At 35.3% G+C, this 16935-nt stretch overlaps 1 protein-coding gene across 1 annotated transcript in view; it reads right to left on the reverse strand.

The window, feature by feature from the left end:
- LOC132200742 (uncharacterized) overlaps positions 1–16062 on the reverse strand; it is a 52063-nt gene extending 36001 nt beyond the window's left edge. The window contains exon 1 of the mRNA XM_059626417.1: positions 15981–16062. The gene's annotated coding sequence lies outside the window, so the exon portion shown is untranslated. The remainder of the gene's footprint in view (positions 1–15980) is intronic.
- Between the last annotated feature and the right edge of the window lie 873 nt (positions 16063–16935).

The raw sequence follows: 16935 nt of genomic DNA on the forward strand, positions 1-16935 counted from the left end.
TAAGAAAGACTATAACTGGGATTTTACATAAATCCTAAAGCTCAAGAAGTCTCCTCTTTTAGGAGAAAGGAAAAGGAGACTTTCCTAGCATTTCTAAAATATATTTCATAAATAATTTAAAAATTTAACGTCCAACTAGGGGAAAGTTAGTATTAAAATATTATATGAGGCTTCAATTTTTAGCAAGATTTTAACCAAATTACTACTTTCTGAACTTACCAGTTCAACCCTTAGCATATGCATGAGAGTGACTGGGGATGCAATTTGTTATCGAAAATCAGCGGCAGTCGATTAATAATCGATTTTTCACTTGGCCTTGCGTTGCCCCGCAATAATATACAACCGTAATCACTCTTCCCAAGACCCGGATGGCACGCATTCATCACCCGCGCTCTTCGTGCATTATTGGGAAATTTCTTGACATTGATAAATAGCAAATATGTACAGGGTGCAGTGAATGGCGGGTCAGAGTGCGAATAACAACAAGTTTGCGGCGCACACGAAAGGTGCGATGTGAAATTGCTGGCCCTGTTGTTTGCAAATAATGTGGGTCGGTGCTGAAATTCAATAAGCGGCCCCCACTCGAGTGCAGCTAAACAGGAAATTGCATGCTGGGCAGGCATAAGCAGCGGGTAAACAGCTGGAAAACGGTTCGTGACTTTGACGACGTTTTGCGGCCGAGTTATGGAAATTGGAATCGCAATATCTCCCATCGCCTTTCTTTTTTTTTTACCCGTCACCATCTTTGAACGCATTATTATTATTTTTTCCTCAATGAAAATGTCCGCCATGGGCTTTTCCTGTGTCTTGTTCAGTTTTTCCGCCACATTTCAGACAGGAAGGACCCACTGATGTATGATTTTTTGCTAAAACGAGAGTGGTGAGCGTCCACAAAGGGACGACGAAAGGGCCGGAAATTTTGCTATTTTTATGTGACGCTCGAAAAATTGGCAAACGCAATAAAGAATATTTTATCGTGGCGAGCCAAAGGCTTCTTCCTACTTTCCGCATCAATGACTATCAAAATAAATTGACAAATTTGTTTAAAAATGCCTTTTTAATTTACTTCCTAAAATAAATAATAAAATAAATGTCGAAAATGATATAAATTTGTCAGCAAGGACATGCCTGATTCATCCATTAAAATCTAATAACTATTTGTTCATTATCAAATTTTAAAAATTTATATTTAATAATAATGTGTTGTGTTGCTTAATTAACTTGCGTTTTCTGTATTTCAAAACTAATATAATAACCATTTTCCTCTAAATTTGCATTTTTACTCGAACATCAATAAATGTGATTTAGTAAACGATTCACTACTCGCACTACTGTAAATAAAAAAGCGAGGTTGCTTAAGTTTTAATTGTTCATGCATGCAGAGGACGCCTTCCCCAAAGGGCAACTAGTGCAGATTAGCCCTTTCCAGTTTTGCAAATAATCCGGTCAGGTTTACTCTCGAGGCGGGAATTGCGTCGGAATTACGAGGCCCAAGCCGCGGAACGAATTAAATTTCCAGCCCTGTACATGTACTGGCCTCTCTTTCGCTCGCTGGAGTTAAAAGTTCCGTCTTGTGCGTTGCCCCAAGCTCTCTCACTCTGTTTTATGTAAATTGAATTCCCACCAGTGTGCTGCAGTTTTCCCTTCTCGTCGTGCAATTTCATTTCTGCTCTGCGGTCCGAGTGTGTGTTATTTTGGTGTGCGCCTTTTGTTGACGACACGTCGCACTGCTTGCAGGCAAATGACGCGCGCGGCCCCAATATGCGCCCCAATTCCGACCAACGTTTTGCAATGTCGGTGATTTTCCGCAAATTGCTTTTGTCCGACAAAAGCACGCAGCACTGCTCGTTCCATTTTTACTCTCTATTTTGTCAAAATTAATTTTTTTCATGAAAGAGAAGTGATCGGGCTTTTTCCTTGTTGTAAAAGTTGTCTTCATTAAAAAAAAAACAGCTTTTTATCGTCCTTTTTTTTAATAAAAAATATTTTTAAATATAACTTTAATTGAATATATCGCGTGTAAATGTAAATAAAATGTAACGAGGGGCTTAATTAATTTAAAAAGTTGTTCAAATAATTCGTTAAATTTAAAATTTTGAATTTTATTTATTATTTATTTATATTTTCAAATCATTATTTGACTATTAAAATAAAACGTTCATTCATTCCAGTTTAATTTTTAAATAGATTTTAAATAAAATTTTAATCTAATATCAAATTTTGGCAGTATTATTATTATTTTAAGTGAAATTTTCCTGTAGTAAACAGTGAATAAAAGCACTTATATTATCCACAACTTTAATGCCACATAAAAGATGGTAAATTATTCAAAACTTGAGACGCAATTTGCCTGTAAAATTCGTTTCAAACTTTTCTGGGCAACTTCAAAGAGCCTTAATGTCCCTTGGACGGAGCCCAGAGCCCACTTTTAATTTTTCTTATAAAAGCTTGAAATTTTGCCTCAAATTGTTCTTTTGATCTCCGTAATGACCGCGTTAAAAACACAATTTCCAAGTGCGCAGTTTTTGTTTACTAACCAAATTTGTTTCGCTTCATTTGCATTCTGTCGTCGTTTGTATTCAACTGCACGGTTTTTTGCGATACCCCAACGTAGTAAAAATATTTTCTCTCTCGTTTCCTGCTCCGACGCAGGACCATTAGCGATACATCTTGTTGCGAAATTTGAATAACACACAGACTGGATTTTCTCGACCGGCCTCACTTCGTCTCGAGTATAGTAACGTGACCACTCGTGCAGCCATGCAATAAAAATAAAATTCCGGCGGCGGAGTGCTATTTGCATAGTGTTATTATGCCAGAATTGATTTTCTGCTCGTTCAAGGTTTGTGACTGAGAGAGATATCGAGACGGGGCAAATTCGATATTCCGCAGGCGTTTTCTTCTCTCCATTACTTGGTCGTTACTTTGAAATGCGTGATGCATCTCGGTGTCACACCTCTCGGTAAATGTAACCGAGACCTCTCTTTAATATCCGGTCACAGACCTCAAATTTCCGTCAAAAGAAAAGACAACGAAAAGGTGAAAGTCGGATTTAACTTTTTGTCTCTGTGTTCCATTATTGGAAAGTTCAAATTTTTTTCACTAAATTTGTACTCCATGTAAGGTTGGATACTATATAAGCCAAAACCCACCAAAACCCATAATGCTATGCTGGATAATATACCATAATTTATATAAAATTTAGGCTTAATTATTGTGATTTATAGTTTAATAATTAATTGTAGGTCTCTTTTAATGTTAGACATCTGCCATGGTGGAAGCACCAGTTACTGTACAGGCTCCATTGCCGTACAGTAACTGGTGATTCGATCATAGTTGTTCACCCTTTATTCTCTTCAAGTAATTTAAAAAAGTTTGTAATAATCAATATGAAATGACAAGAAAAATTATTTAATGCTTATAAAATAATGATGATCAATATAGCAAGATATTTTAAGCTTATTTTATTTTGTTTTAAAATAATAATTTTAAAAATTATTTTAATAAAAAATTTTGTTAACATTTACAATTGAGATCCTCACTGTTTTGTGATAGAAAAGAAAGAAAACTAAAGTTTTATATCTTAAATTACACAATATTATATTATACTTCGAATCTCTGCTAAACAGTTGAAACTTTGATAAATCTAAATACAGTGTCTTTCAGAAGGCGAAGGCGCATACATTTTAAATTGTATTATGATTAAGAATTAATCAAACATGAATTTGGAATTAATTACATCTGCATCTAATTATTAAATAATTTATAATTTAATTTTATGTTAAACTCAAGGTAATTATATTACCCTTCTAGATGCAAGAATAAAAAAAGCCGACTTGTGTTAATATACTTTAAGAAAAATAATTTTCAACCTAAAATACAATTATTATTGATTTATTGATAATTATATCAGACTCTTCTTAATTAAATCTTGGTTTTTAAAACTATTTGAGTAAATCTTTGTCTTACCACATTATCCTCCCATGGTTCCAAAATTAACTATTATCCATTATTAAGGAGATGATAAAGGGCCTTTAGGCTTTTCTTCGTTGAGAACATTATTTGGAATGTTCTAAAGATAAAATTTAAGCCTAAAACTGAACATTTATCTTCAATTATAGTTCAAAATTATTTAAATTTTATTCCTCTTCCTCAGCATTAAGCATGGACACACAAAAAATCATACATTTTTTTACTAGCAGATTTTTTATCCTTTGCCCTTTTTATTTTCAATGAATAAGAATGAATGTTTTTTTCTATTATAAATTTTCTCAAAAAGCCAATTGAATATCTCCGAAGGAACTTTCAACTTGATTTGGATCATTTTCTCGCATTTCAACTCCAACACAAGACAATTTCTGATTACCAACTGAAGCTCTGAGCAATCAGTCGTGACAACACGGCTGGCTAATTAGACAAACACAGGCTGGGGCGCAGTTGATTTTATCGACCGAAAGCCTGTGTTTAATCAGGCATCTTGGGCGCACAGGTGTTGACTGAGCAGCCGAAAATAATTTGCATGCAGAGCCAGAGCCGGGTGCAGTGCAGGTAGAATTCCTGCGACACCTGCAGCTCTGCTCTCCGAATTCCCAACACAAGAGAGAAATTGTACACGGTTGTGCGGAGAGTGTTCTCGTGTCGCACGCTGTGTTCCAACACATCATCTCTTTGAAATATCAGCAGAGCACACAGCACGTATGTGCGCCGCAGATTACGCCGAATGCTCTTGTTTGCAAAGCGCAAATCTGACTACAGCGAGAGAGTATGAAATTTCGCTTTGTAATGCGTTTTGAAATGGAATCAGAATGAGTTTGCTTTCGCTGACTGTAGACTCGGCAGAAATTTCAACTGAAAAAACTTTTGTGTCTCGCAGTTTTTTGCAGCTTTTTATAAATGAGAATTTTTTAAATTCATAAATTTTCAAGAGATGATCTATTTTTATTCTGTTTTAATTTGCTAGGATACTTTGTCAGAATTATTTTTGAGCAAATTTAGCTAAAAAAAATTTGGCATTTATAAATTCTGTGCCAATAAATATAATTTAATAATTCAATATTGAAGATGGAAATATTTCCAAATTTCTGGCTGTTTTTTTATTTTTTTATTTTTAAGCTACAACAAAGCACAGAGATTTCTTTGTAAATTTTATCTCATTTAGAATTCTCGTGAAAGATTAATCAAAATAGAAGAATCAGGATGCCTTTGGAACAATTCAAGAAATTATTCATGAAATCACTGACCTGCATGTGAATTGAATTTCAATATAATATGAACTTTTCTCCGTATCTCTCACATGAGCAAATTCTCCCTTGGAAGGAATAAATTTTCAACATAAAACGCATTCAATCGGTGCATACTTTTTCAATTTGTATCTATGCCTGTCCGTTCATGTATATTTCTATTCAGAAAATTCTCACTATTGTTTCCGACTAAGGATCAAACTTTTCACAATTAAAAGTTAGTTGGTAAACATTGCGCAGGATTTCATCGATTATTTCAGTTGCGTGCTCCTGACGAGAGGAAAGAGAGTCGGCGGACAAGTTTGTGAAAAGTGTCAAAGTTTGGCGTGAAAAGCATTTTCGCTGATCTAGCGAAACGTCTTCTTTAAGGCCAAGCAAAGAAATTGCAGCCGTCCGAGAAACGCACAGAAACACGCACTGGAGCGGAAAAACCTTCCCAGATACACGCGCGCGTTGTTGATGAATTGAGGAGATGAAAACTATTTCAGCCCCAGAATGGACACATTTCATCCTGCATGGACTACAATTTTATCAGAAAACATTCAATTGTTGGTCAAGTCAGATTCAAATTTGTAAAATCTTATTTTAAATTTTGGATTAAAATTTTACAACTTCTCAGAAATAAAAATTTTAATTCCTCAAATTAAAAAGAATTATTATCAATGTTAATATAAATTGAGATGAATATAAAAAATTTAATCCGGCGATAATTTTCATTCAGTGGGATATTTTTATTATTATTGGAAATTAAAAAAAAAAATGTTAAAAAACATCAAATTTACTTGAAGAGCGTTCTTTTTGAAAATCATAAAACGTAGCAGAGATTTTCATCTCAAGTGTATATTTGCCGCAGTGCATAATAATAAAACATTCAACTCGTGGCGCAATAGCAAGTTCAGCGGTGATGACCTGACAGCCTTGCAAAAAGAGATGAGCAAAAATAATATGCATGCTGCATCAGGGCAGTTGTGGGACAAACTTCAAACTGCTTTTCCAGATGAAATTCTCATCACGAACAGAGAAATTGCGAAAATAAAAAACTTTTTCCATTCTCTTATACCTTATCCCTTGCAGCGAGGAATTAATTCATTTCTCTCTCTCTCTCTCTTGAAAAGATGCAAATCGGAAGGAACACGACAACTGCATTAAAAAGTTTGTCCGGAGAGCAGGAAAGTGCGGTGAAGGCTCGTCAGTCGCCAACCCTTTGCTTTGCTTTCGCTGTCTGTATATTTCGCCTGTGAAAACCTACACCAAAAGCGAGAGTCAAGAGCAAGGAGGGTCGTATCTGTAATTGTAAGCAAAACCTGTGCAAACACCAAAGGCATTGCCATTGTCTTGAATCGCGGCGCGTGGAAAGGTCGGCTTTGAGGCAGACGAGCCTCATTTGCATTTCAGCCTTGGGCAGAGTCGCGCTGGTCTTTTGGGTTAATTAACTTTTGAATTACACGTAACTCCACGGAATTAACGAGATTTTTTTTCCAAATTCCCACGTAATTGAAGTTTTCCATTAACGTGACGCCAGTAGAAAAGTGTAATTTGGACGGAGAGTGAAGAGAAAGTTGCTTCTGGTTTAATCTTAATTACGAACAGCTCTGATAGCTACTTTATAACACTGGGCCAATCTGAAATTCTTGAACCATGATACAATTCAAATGAGAGCAGGAGGCTTCTACAAGTTAAGCTGGATTAGATATAATACAATAATGAAGAGCAAACTTCAACTAGAAATAAGATGAGGTAAAAATAAATGAGAAATCAATCAAATATTAAGAACTTTCTTTGCTAGTTTTGAAAATTTGAAAAAACATTTTATTAAATCTTATTTATTTAATTAGTCATTTATGTAATTATTAAATATTTACATAAAAAACGCCTTAGGTGTAAACGGTACATAAATATATATAAATAAGGAGAAATTTCAACAAAAACAAACAAATAACAATTAAATTTTATATTATATAAAAAAATGATTTAAAATTGCCTAACTCGCCCCATCCTAAGATATCTTTAGTGTTGTGTCTTGTGGAAGATAAATATTATTAAAATTTGACATTAATTATTTTATCGCTATTGAAAGTATTGAAACACCACCAAATGCTACGTCAACCGAGGCTCATGGGATCAGCTCGACCTCTCATTTCATTGTATTATAAAATCTTTACCAGTAAATTTGTCCAATATTTTGATTATCAATAGTGAATATTTTCAATTTGACTTGAAAGTTTTTAGAGAAATTTGCTAAACAAAAATACATTTAATAATAAGTTGATTTATTTCAATCTTTCCTTTGATAATAAAATTAATTGAATATTTTTTCTAATGCAGCACACATAAAGATGAAGATGAAGGCTCTATTAATTGCACTTGCCAAGCCACGAATGTTGTGCTCCACTTCTTTGCCCCTTCGGAAAATTTGGCTCCCATACATAGAGCTCATTTTTCGCTGTCCAAACAAAGCCTGCTGAGCTTGACTGATGAATTTAATAACAGCGAAAGGCGCGCGCAGTACACAACATGCACTATGCGATGTGCAGTAATACATTTGCAAATAATAAAGAATGGGGTGCGCAAGATATAAATTTAATTAAACTCTTGACAGAGACAAATTGCCTCACCACCAAATTGAGCCGGTGTGAGAAACTGTCAAACAACTTTTGTCGCCCCGATTGCACATTAACAAATCAATCAGCTAAAACTCAGGCCAATTGATTTTGATTGCAATTTATTTCTTTATTTTTACAGGTAATTTAAATAATCGTAGAAAATAATTCTTAAACATAGAAAACTGATTTTTTTAAATTATGTTTTTTATTTATGGGAATTCTATTCTAAAATAATTGTTTTCATACCAATACAGTTTAAATTAGTGAAAATTTAATTGAATCATATTAGTCTATCACCCTAATTAAGTTTGCAAAATTAAATTGTCATTAAGGCCCACATTGATGTAATGTTATTGGCGATTTGATAGCAATTTTTTTAATGTGGAACACACGCCTAAGCGTTTCGCATCAATGATTGCATTATATAACATGGCGAACAGGACAAACAGCTGATTTTGCATTTGTGATGTTGTCGCTGCATGCTGATTCGGCGAAAGTTTGCGAAATAGTTTTGAAATGGGGCTTGACCGCAGGCAGGCGGTGTGGCGAAGAGTTTGCGTTTGAAATGAGTTGAAAATGTCGCTCGGGGGCGAAATGAAAAAGCAGCGGAGCGTGTGTGCGAGTGTCACAGCCTTCGCAATTCTGCCGTTGACTGAGAGAGCCCAGGACACGTTTTAATTATACACGTGCACGCGACAACTGTGAGCACTAATCGGAAAATGTAATGGCGAATGTCGCATGCATGCGCGTTTTTTTTTGCACGCTTCAAGTCGTTAATTAATCTGTTTACATGCATGGCTCGGGTGATATCCGTAATTGGGCGAAGTTTCGCTCCAGTTCTTCGTAATTGCCGTTTTCATTCTGTCATTAGCTGAAGTAATTACTTTTATGAAAATGAATATGGAGCAAAATATTGAGGAAAATGAATGCTTAAAATGGAATGTTAAAAAGTTTTTTTTTTCTCAAAGTCAGTTTTCCCGTTATGAACCAAAATATCTTAAAGTCGCGACATTTCTTTCGTGAAAAATTTGAATTCATTGAGCAAAATGGATTCACGAATGTTTAACTTTCCTTCAGTTTCAGTAGCTTTACCTTTTCGTTAACTTTTTAAGATTATTGTTTTCTCTTCCCTGGATTGCACAAAATGGTAAGAAATCTGACTTTTTTTGGGTTTATTGCTCAGATACTTTTAAAGAATATTGGCAGTGGGCAGTGGCTATTCAGTTGTGGTCTGAATTGCTGTTTTCCAATTAAATCCCTGAAAGTGCGCTGCAGCTTTTTTTCTTTTTGAAAGAGATTGTCGGGGAAGTGTTCCTTTTCTGGGTTAAAAAATAACAGCATCATGTCTGTTTTTATTTATTTTATATCCGGGATTTTATGTTTGTTTTGAGAAGTGTTGCAATCAAGAGTTTCCAAGATATATGGCGTTGAGAAATTATTTTTCTCATTTCCTCTTTTCCTTTGAAGACACCACCTCTTTGAAGTAAAGGATGACGTAGGATTTCATCACTTCTGCAACCCTCTTGTAGCGAATAGGGATTTTAATTCTTCAAGTTCCGAGAACTTGAAATTAAATGAATTAAAATCGAAAATTAAATCAATTAAAATACATAAAACGTCTCTAATCTGAATAAGAATTCTGCCCCTATTTTGATCTTTTTTATGTTCCATTTCGGGAGATATTCATGGAATAGGAGGGCGTCTTGGCAGAAAATGGAGTGCTCCTTACACAGAGGTGTCATTTTTTTGCCGTGGAAATTGCACCCGAGACAGTGGAACGAGCCGGTTTAAGTTTCCAACGATGTCTGCAACACGCGCAACGAGGCACAGCATCATCTCCTATTTATTATCGCGGCCATTAACAAAGCTAAATGACACCGTCCTCTCGAGAAACGAGAATCATATTTTCACGGATTTGCGGCCGTGTTAACCCAGCTTTTACGAGATTACGCTGCCACGGTTTGTTAAAGCTGTAAAAAAATTACATGTCAATGCGGACGGCAAAAATGTGAGACAATAAATGAAAAAATTCAAACAATTGTTCAATGATTTAAAATCTGATCAACTTAAAATTAGACGATGAACTTCAAAACAATGATTATTTGTATGCTAGTTTATTAATTAACTAATATAATTTAATTGTAGAAAAGCTCAAATTTTCTCACAGAATATTTATAAATAATATTCTATAGTATTTATATGAAAGTAAAAATACATAAAACAACGTAGAACATAAATATGGTATTTTGTAGCGCTCATAATTTTAGCAATTAGAATTTGTTTGTCAAAAATTTGGTTTCTTCTGGTACATATGATATCTATTTCATGAGATTCACAATGGAGTCTGGCCAATTTTAAATCAGCGAAAAGGGAAACCAAATTTACTCCAAATCACAATGCTTTCGTCACTTCTTATATGTATATCGATCGCTGCAGTTTCGCCGCTCAACTTGCGACCGAGACGAAAGTCGTATCCTAATTTGCATAAATCACCTGGCCTAATAAATTGCGGCCCGCGGAGAGAAATTTCACCCGAGTTGGCTGCTCGGCATGAATTATTATTGCAGAGCAAGGAAGCGAGCCGTGTGATTACAAAGCTAACCAGATTTCGCCTGCCAGTTCGCCACCGCTTTTCCCAGTCAGGAATTTCATCAGGATGTGCAGCAGTATTATTTATGCACGTCGGGATCTGTAATGAAATCTCGGGCATTGATTTTCGCATTCAGCGGCGCGTCCAATTAAAAAAGCTAAATGGGAATAAATGAAGCATATTGTTCTGCCGCCGGATAAAATTTTTTACTAGCTCGCTTTAATAGGCCATTACTATGGTCTTTTTGCTTCGTCAGGCTTCAAATTGGCCTCGGTGTGCTATCGATTGTATCGCTTTTTTTCATTTTCTGTTTCAGATATTGAGGGCGCGCAATTAGATTTCTCTGATACACTCTGCGCCAAGGTAAAATAAAAATCATGGGAAAAGTTTCGCGTGCTGGTAATACGTGAACGTGGTCGAAAAAGTACGCGATACAAAAGTTTGGAGGTAATAATGATTTTTATAGGGAAAGGATTAAAAAAAATACAGATGTTGTTTTTGTCGTAAAAAGAAAATTGCTTTACCGAGCAATTATTGCCTTTTAATAAGGGGTAGATTTTTTTATATAGCTACAATAATCATGCCAATTTGATTTCGTGACTGCTGAGAATTTCACTTATTGATTCGAGCTGTGGACTTGTGGCATTCTGGAAGAAAAACTTTTGAAGTTTCTTTCTTTTGTCCTACATATATTTTACCATTAAAATTTTGCTGGGGACAAAATTAAAAATTCAAACCTTTTGATTTAAATATTAACCAAGGCTCACTGTGGATGGGGATTTTTGATGTCGGAGTTTTAGTAAAATCTTAGCTTTTTTTCCAGCAATCATGTCTCCATCCCAACGAGTTTTTCATTAATTTCATTATAAATTTATGGATCAATATGGACAAATTAGCAACAATATTAATGATTTTCCAGACAATGAATTTAACTAGTATTTTCAATGAAATTAGATCACTTCAAAAAAATCCGATAGGGTGTTTCTAGAATATTTCTAAAACAACAAAAAAGCTTTATAAATACACAATGCAAATTTAAGGAGAAAAAACCCGCATCTGCTCTGAATTTTAAGCTCAAGATTTGTGGATCATGCTTTAAATTTTTCATTAAATACAAAATACCAATGCCTCTTATGAATCAATTTATTAAACAATGCAAGGCTAAAAATTGAAAATTCCCTCACTACCTTCGTCAAGTTTTCCCCATCAAAATTTGTTCCTGATTGCTGCGCTGACGGTTCAGAAGCAAGAAAAAATAAAATCCAATTTGCAATGCAGATAATTAAACACGAAATTCGTCAAGTCTCTTTAATTAAGCACTCGCTTTGAAACCTCTCCCAATTTGCATCAAACAAAATCTCGCAGCAAAAGAATGCTAATTCATCCGTGCTTGCTTAATTGAAAAGCCCTTTTGACAGAAAAAAATTCTCTCGCCAAAGTCTCTACGCATGCAAATCGAACCGACATCAAACGATCCCGGTTGCGGAAAATGTTTGAAAAATGCAAATTCTCACTAAAGAACTAGACAAAACCACTCTCTCCAGCTATAAATGAAAAAATGTAACAACTAGTTATGGAAAAACTAAACTTTCTGCATAATATTTCAATACAGTTCGTTGGCGAAGTGGCCTAGAGAAGCTCTGCTTTTGCATTCATTGAGTGGAACAAATTTCTCACTTCTTGCATTCCCTGGTGCATTATTTCTCGTGACTGCACTTAATGAGTCTCTCTCTCTACTCGTCGTGTCCATTCTCTGAGGGCAACTTAGCAGATGCACTGACGTGGAAAGGTGTATAATATGATTTTTTTTTCGCCCCTGCACGTGGACTATAGGTGGAGTCTCGTTCAACAACTCGACTTTTTGCAATTGCGCTCGCTTTGCACTCTCACATTTTTTATTCTGCACAAATGAACGTGAGTGAAAATGAAAATTAAGTAAGAGAGCTCTCTCGGAAGTAGGACGAGCAATTTGTGCAGTGTCTGTTGAAATGCGCGTCAATTGTTGCCTGCTCTTCACCTAGATTCCGACATCATGTAATTATAAAATCGCTAAAGTACGATGGAAAAAATTTTCACTGATAAAAATTAAACATGTTTCATGATTAAAACTAACAACACATAATTATATTTTAAATTTGCTGGAAAAAATACACCATTTAAAATTATTTTAAATGATGCATAATTATTTGATAAATTTAATTACATATTTGTTGTTCAAATAAAAAAATTATAAATTTATTTAAATAACATTATTATATTTTTAAGTAATATACAATAACACATTTATATCCTGTTAAAAAAAATAGTGGCAAGTCTTTGAAATCTTCTTTCAAATTTTCTGCTGCTTTTAATCATAATATTCCATATTCCTTGAGATTCTGTTGAAATTCTGAGCCGCTCATAAAAAAATTGAATAATTATAATTTTTTTTTTTTGCTTAAACACAAATATGTCCTGAATCTGTTTTGAAGTCAATGACACTTTTTGATATAAATCTCTGATTTCCTTCTCTTGTTGATGCGTATGGATCTGTATAATCTTGAAAAAGCTCTTTTCTTCTGCCATAGTCCCCATCTGCAGTTTCCTCCCCACAATATCCGTTCGCAAATAACGTTGCTGTTGGTGGCGCGGTCACCCTTGTAATAAAACAGGTGGCGAAGGAAAAAGCATAAAACAAGCCTTCTCACATTTGTCATTCTCAACTCGCCTCCCTTGTTGCCTTTGACTCTCTCATAAAGCCAGAAAGAAAAAGAGGCATAAAGAATGTAGAAAGGAGATTTTGCTTTACATTAGAAAGGCAACAATTTGAATCAAACGGAATAGTTAAGCAGTAGCTCTCTCATTGCATTGCGGAACAAAAGAAGCCAAGAAAATGAGAAAGAAAAGCTACAAAGGGAAGCTGCAAAGTAATTTTCCCCAGCCATATTTTATTTTTATGAATTTCAACGAGGCCGGAGAAAAAAAAGTAATAAAATATAATTCGCCAGATTTTCTTTACAACGTTTGGTGCGTGCGAAATGAATTTCCGGCGGTCACAAAATTCCTGCCTTTTGTTTTGCAGTGACTTGTGCACTCAAAAGGGTTCGTTTTCCTCTCCGAGGGTAGGTGTGAGAGAAACCAAGAAAATAATAATTATCATGGAAACCACCCCTGCCTGCAGCATCATTATTTCTCGCTCTCGCTCACGTTTCCTGCCTTGTCGCTCCACATCATTATAAGCATACAAAAACCAGTTCCTTTTCTGACTTTCTTTCTTTTATTTTTGTTTTTCCCTCTTTCTCTCCACCAAGGTCGACGAGCATATACATTATATTTTTTTCACGCCGCTCTTTGCTTTGAGCTAATGGACGCCGGCGGGTGCAAACGGAATTAAGAGAAATTTATATCCTCCGGAAGGGTTTAGTGCGTGGCGCGCTGTTTGTTCCAGGCGCGGTGTCAATTTGCGTGCCAGCCGACGCTGGGCTTAATTGCGCTAATTTACTTCTCTGTTGCTGGGCGTGCACCCCTAATGACCCTTGCATTAGGTAAATAATTCGACCGTTGTTTTCCATTTGCATTGCAATTAGGGGCTTTCCGGACTTGTTTTGCACGGTGTGTCATGCAAGAAGGGTGGGTTAATGTTAGGTTAAGTAAAGCTCGGTGAATTCACTTACTCTCCGTAATATACGCAATTTAAAATAATCTCCCTCTTAATTTCGAAAAAAAAAACTATACCCAAGGTGTAAAGATGACAGGTTTATTTTGGTGAAAACTCTCTTCCTTGAATAAAAAAGAGACTTTCAGGGCAAAAATATTGGTTGAAAATTTCTCAGTGGTTTTAAAGAAAATTAAAAAATTTACAAAAATGTCTAAAAAAAAGTCCTTTGTAAATACACATTTTTTTTTTATCAGAATCAAACAATTTACAAGCATCCAATATCTTAGCAAATATTTAGGGGGGGAAAATGTCAATTTTGCCAGTCCATTTAGTTGCAACGTTTAATACTTAATTATTATTAATTTTTTAGTTTTAAAAATAAAATTTTAAATTTAAATGTTTTATTTATGTTTTCAAATAAATCAATTAGAATTTCTTTCCCAACATTTCCCAACGGACAGGAAAGTACAGCAAAAACCCTTCAGGGATTTCCCGATCAACCATAAACACAGAATTGTCAGAGTATAATTACAACCCAGCGCACACAAAACAAATACAATTTCACTATCGGCATGTTTGTTTGTTGCGACATGAAAATAATGCTATTCCCTTGTCATTGTCCGCACCAGAGATTAGCGTCGGAACACAGATTTTGAAGCTCGAATCGTAAATCACGCGTGTAATTCTGATTGGAGTGGCAATATCCCGTTGATGGTATTCCGGCGCCAAATTGAACTTGGCCCGAATTACTGCAGAATTATTCCACTCTGCACACACGACGCTGCAGTTGAATGTAATTTTACAGCGTGTGCCATTTATCTTGCCGCTTTTATGCCAATAAATTCAGCGTCACGCATTTTTTTCCTTTTTTCGAGATGCTTTTGAATTTGCTAGGGAGCGCCCTGCCGGTTCATCAAGTATTTAACGGCCATTAAGAGCAAACATTAAAGCAGCTTGTTTGCACAGGCTCAGCAAGATCCGTCAAAACTTTTTTAAACGAGCGTGTAGAGAAGTGGAAAGATAAAATATTCATGAAAACAAAAACAAAATGCGAGCCATAATATGTGTGCAGCAGATTCTTTTAATTGCAAGGTTTTTTTTTTAATTAAATCCATTGCTTATAAATTATCTTAAAACCAATTTATATGGCTAGAATTGTGGAGATTTAAAATTAATATCTCTTTTTAAACATTCTTATTGTTTTTAAGAGATATGGTTTTAATTTGAGCTTAAATTAGTCCTGGTAATCTTTTTGCAGCAAAAAGTTGTAAAAATTTTCGCAAAATCTCATTTTTAGTGTTTTAGCCTGATAATTTTTTTTATTTATTTAAATTAATGTAAAAGATATCATAATTCAAATGAATGCGATACATTTTAATATCAACCATTATGTTACACGTTACACAGCATCTTATGCTACAAGATCTTCGAAACAATTATTTCTTTTGTTTTCCTGAAGAAATGCAGGATGTTATCAAAGTAAAATTGGCGCTTTTGCTTTCTTGCCTCATAATTTTGATAAAATGCAATCGTTATTGAGTGATTTATTTGTGAGGAATAAAATAAGTTTCATTCACATGAGCAAAAATTAACTGCAAATGTGAGGACTGTGATGAAAACATGTAAGTAAAATGAAGTTTTTATAAGAGGCTACAAAAAAAATCTTAATTCATTACTTTGATTTAATTAATCTGTCTGTTCTAATTAATCACTTTTGTAAAGAAAATTGAGGTGTTTAATAAAATAATACGCTATAGCCTATTAAAAATCACCACCTGGCCAAAAAATAGGCCAAATAATTTATCTGCTATTTTGCACATTTGAAATTTTGCACAATTTCATAATGCAAAGTGATGTAACCGTACGTCTTTTAAGTAATAAAGGATTGAATTAAAAAAATTAATTCTTACCTTGTTTGAGACAAAAGGTGGATTTTTCTCGGCAAACGCGCGGGCTACTGGCTGAGGGATGTCGGCGTTGCGGTGCACATGACGCGACTGACTAGGGGTAGCCTCGTGCGATATCTGCCCAGCAAAGTAGGACCGCCCCGTCTCATGCGCATTCATGGCAACACTACTCGCTGCAGCCCCAACAACAATAATCTTTTACGGTCGTGCCCTTTAACACTGTTATCTGCCGCTGCAGAGCATATTATAGTCGGCCCGATTTTTTCCCTCATTTTTGCCGACAACGGTTGTGTATGTTGCTGTCATTTCGTTATCTCGCGAGGCGGAGGAGGCACAACCCTGGTTCGTATGTATCGCATTTATAGGATAATACAATTCACGGGAGAGCAGGTGACACAGGCAATATTGAATTCTGTTGTGCGAGCACGGCAGAAATTTAAATCACACACGCCCGCTGTTTACACACGCGGCGGCAAATCCACAAGGGAAAATAATGGATACTCTCCGGCTGCAGAGATTTGATTTGAAATCGGGGCTTTGCCGCTTGATTTATGGAGTCTCGGCGGGCGAGTCACGCAGCGCAGGCAAGATGAATTTCATTTTGGAGGCCAACTTTTTCTGATAAATTATTGCCGTAATTATTCTTGTCGAAAAGTTTGCACGCTGATTTTGTCCATCGAAAACGCTTTACGACGATATTAGAGTGGCGGAAAACGAGCGGTGGCGGGTGGACTTGGTTGATAAAAGGACTGAAAGATATTTTCCAAGAACTATACAGGAAGTTTTAAAAAATGGGGTATGTTTGCAAGCTTTTAAATTCACGATTCTTCCCTTTTTTGGCAGGTTTAAATATCAAGGACTATGAAAGAAATTTTTAAAAATGGGGTCTGTTTGCAAGATTTTTATTTCACGATTCCAAAACTGCCAATCTTGAATTGCGGGTTTCATTTTATATCGT

This window comes from Neocloeon triangulifer, unplaced genomic scaffold, assembly GCF_031216515.1.
Source record: "Neocloeon triangulifer isolate White Clay Creek 2 clone unplaced genomic scaffold, ASM3121651v1 ptg000014l, whole genome shotgun sequence".
In the NCBI taxonomy this organism is placed as follows: Eukaryota; Metazoa; Arthropoda; class Insecta; order Ephemeroptera; family Baetidae; genus Neocloeon; species Neocloeon triangulifer.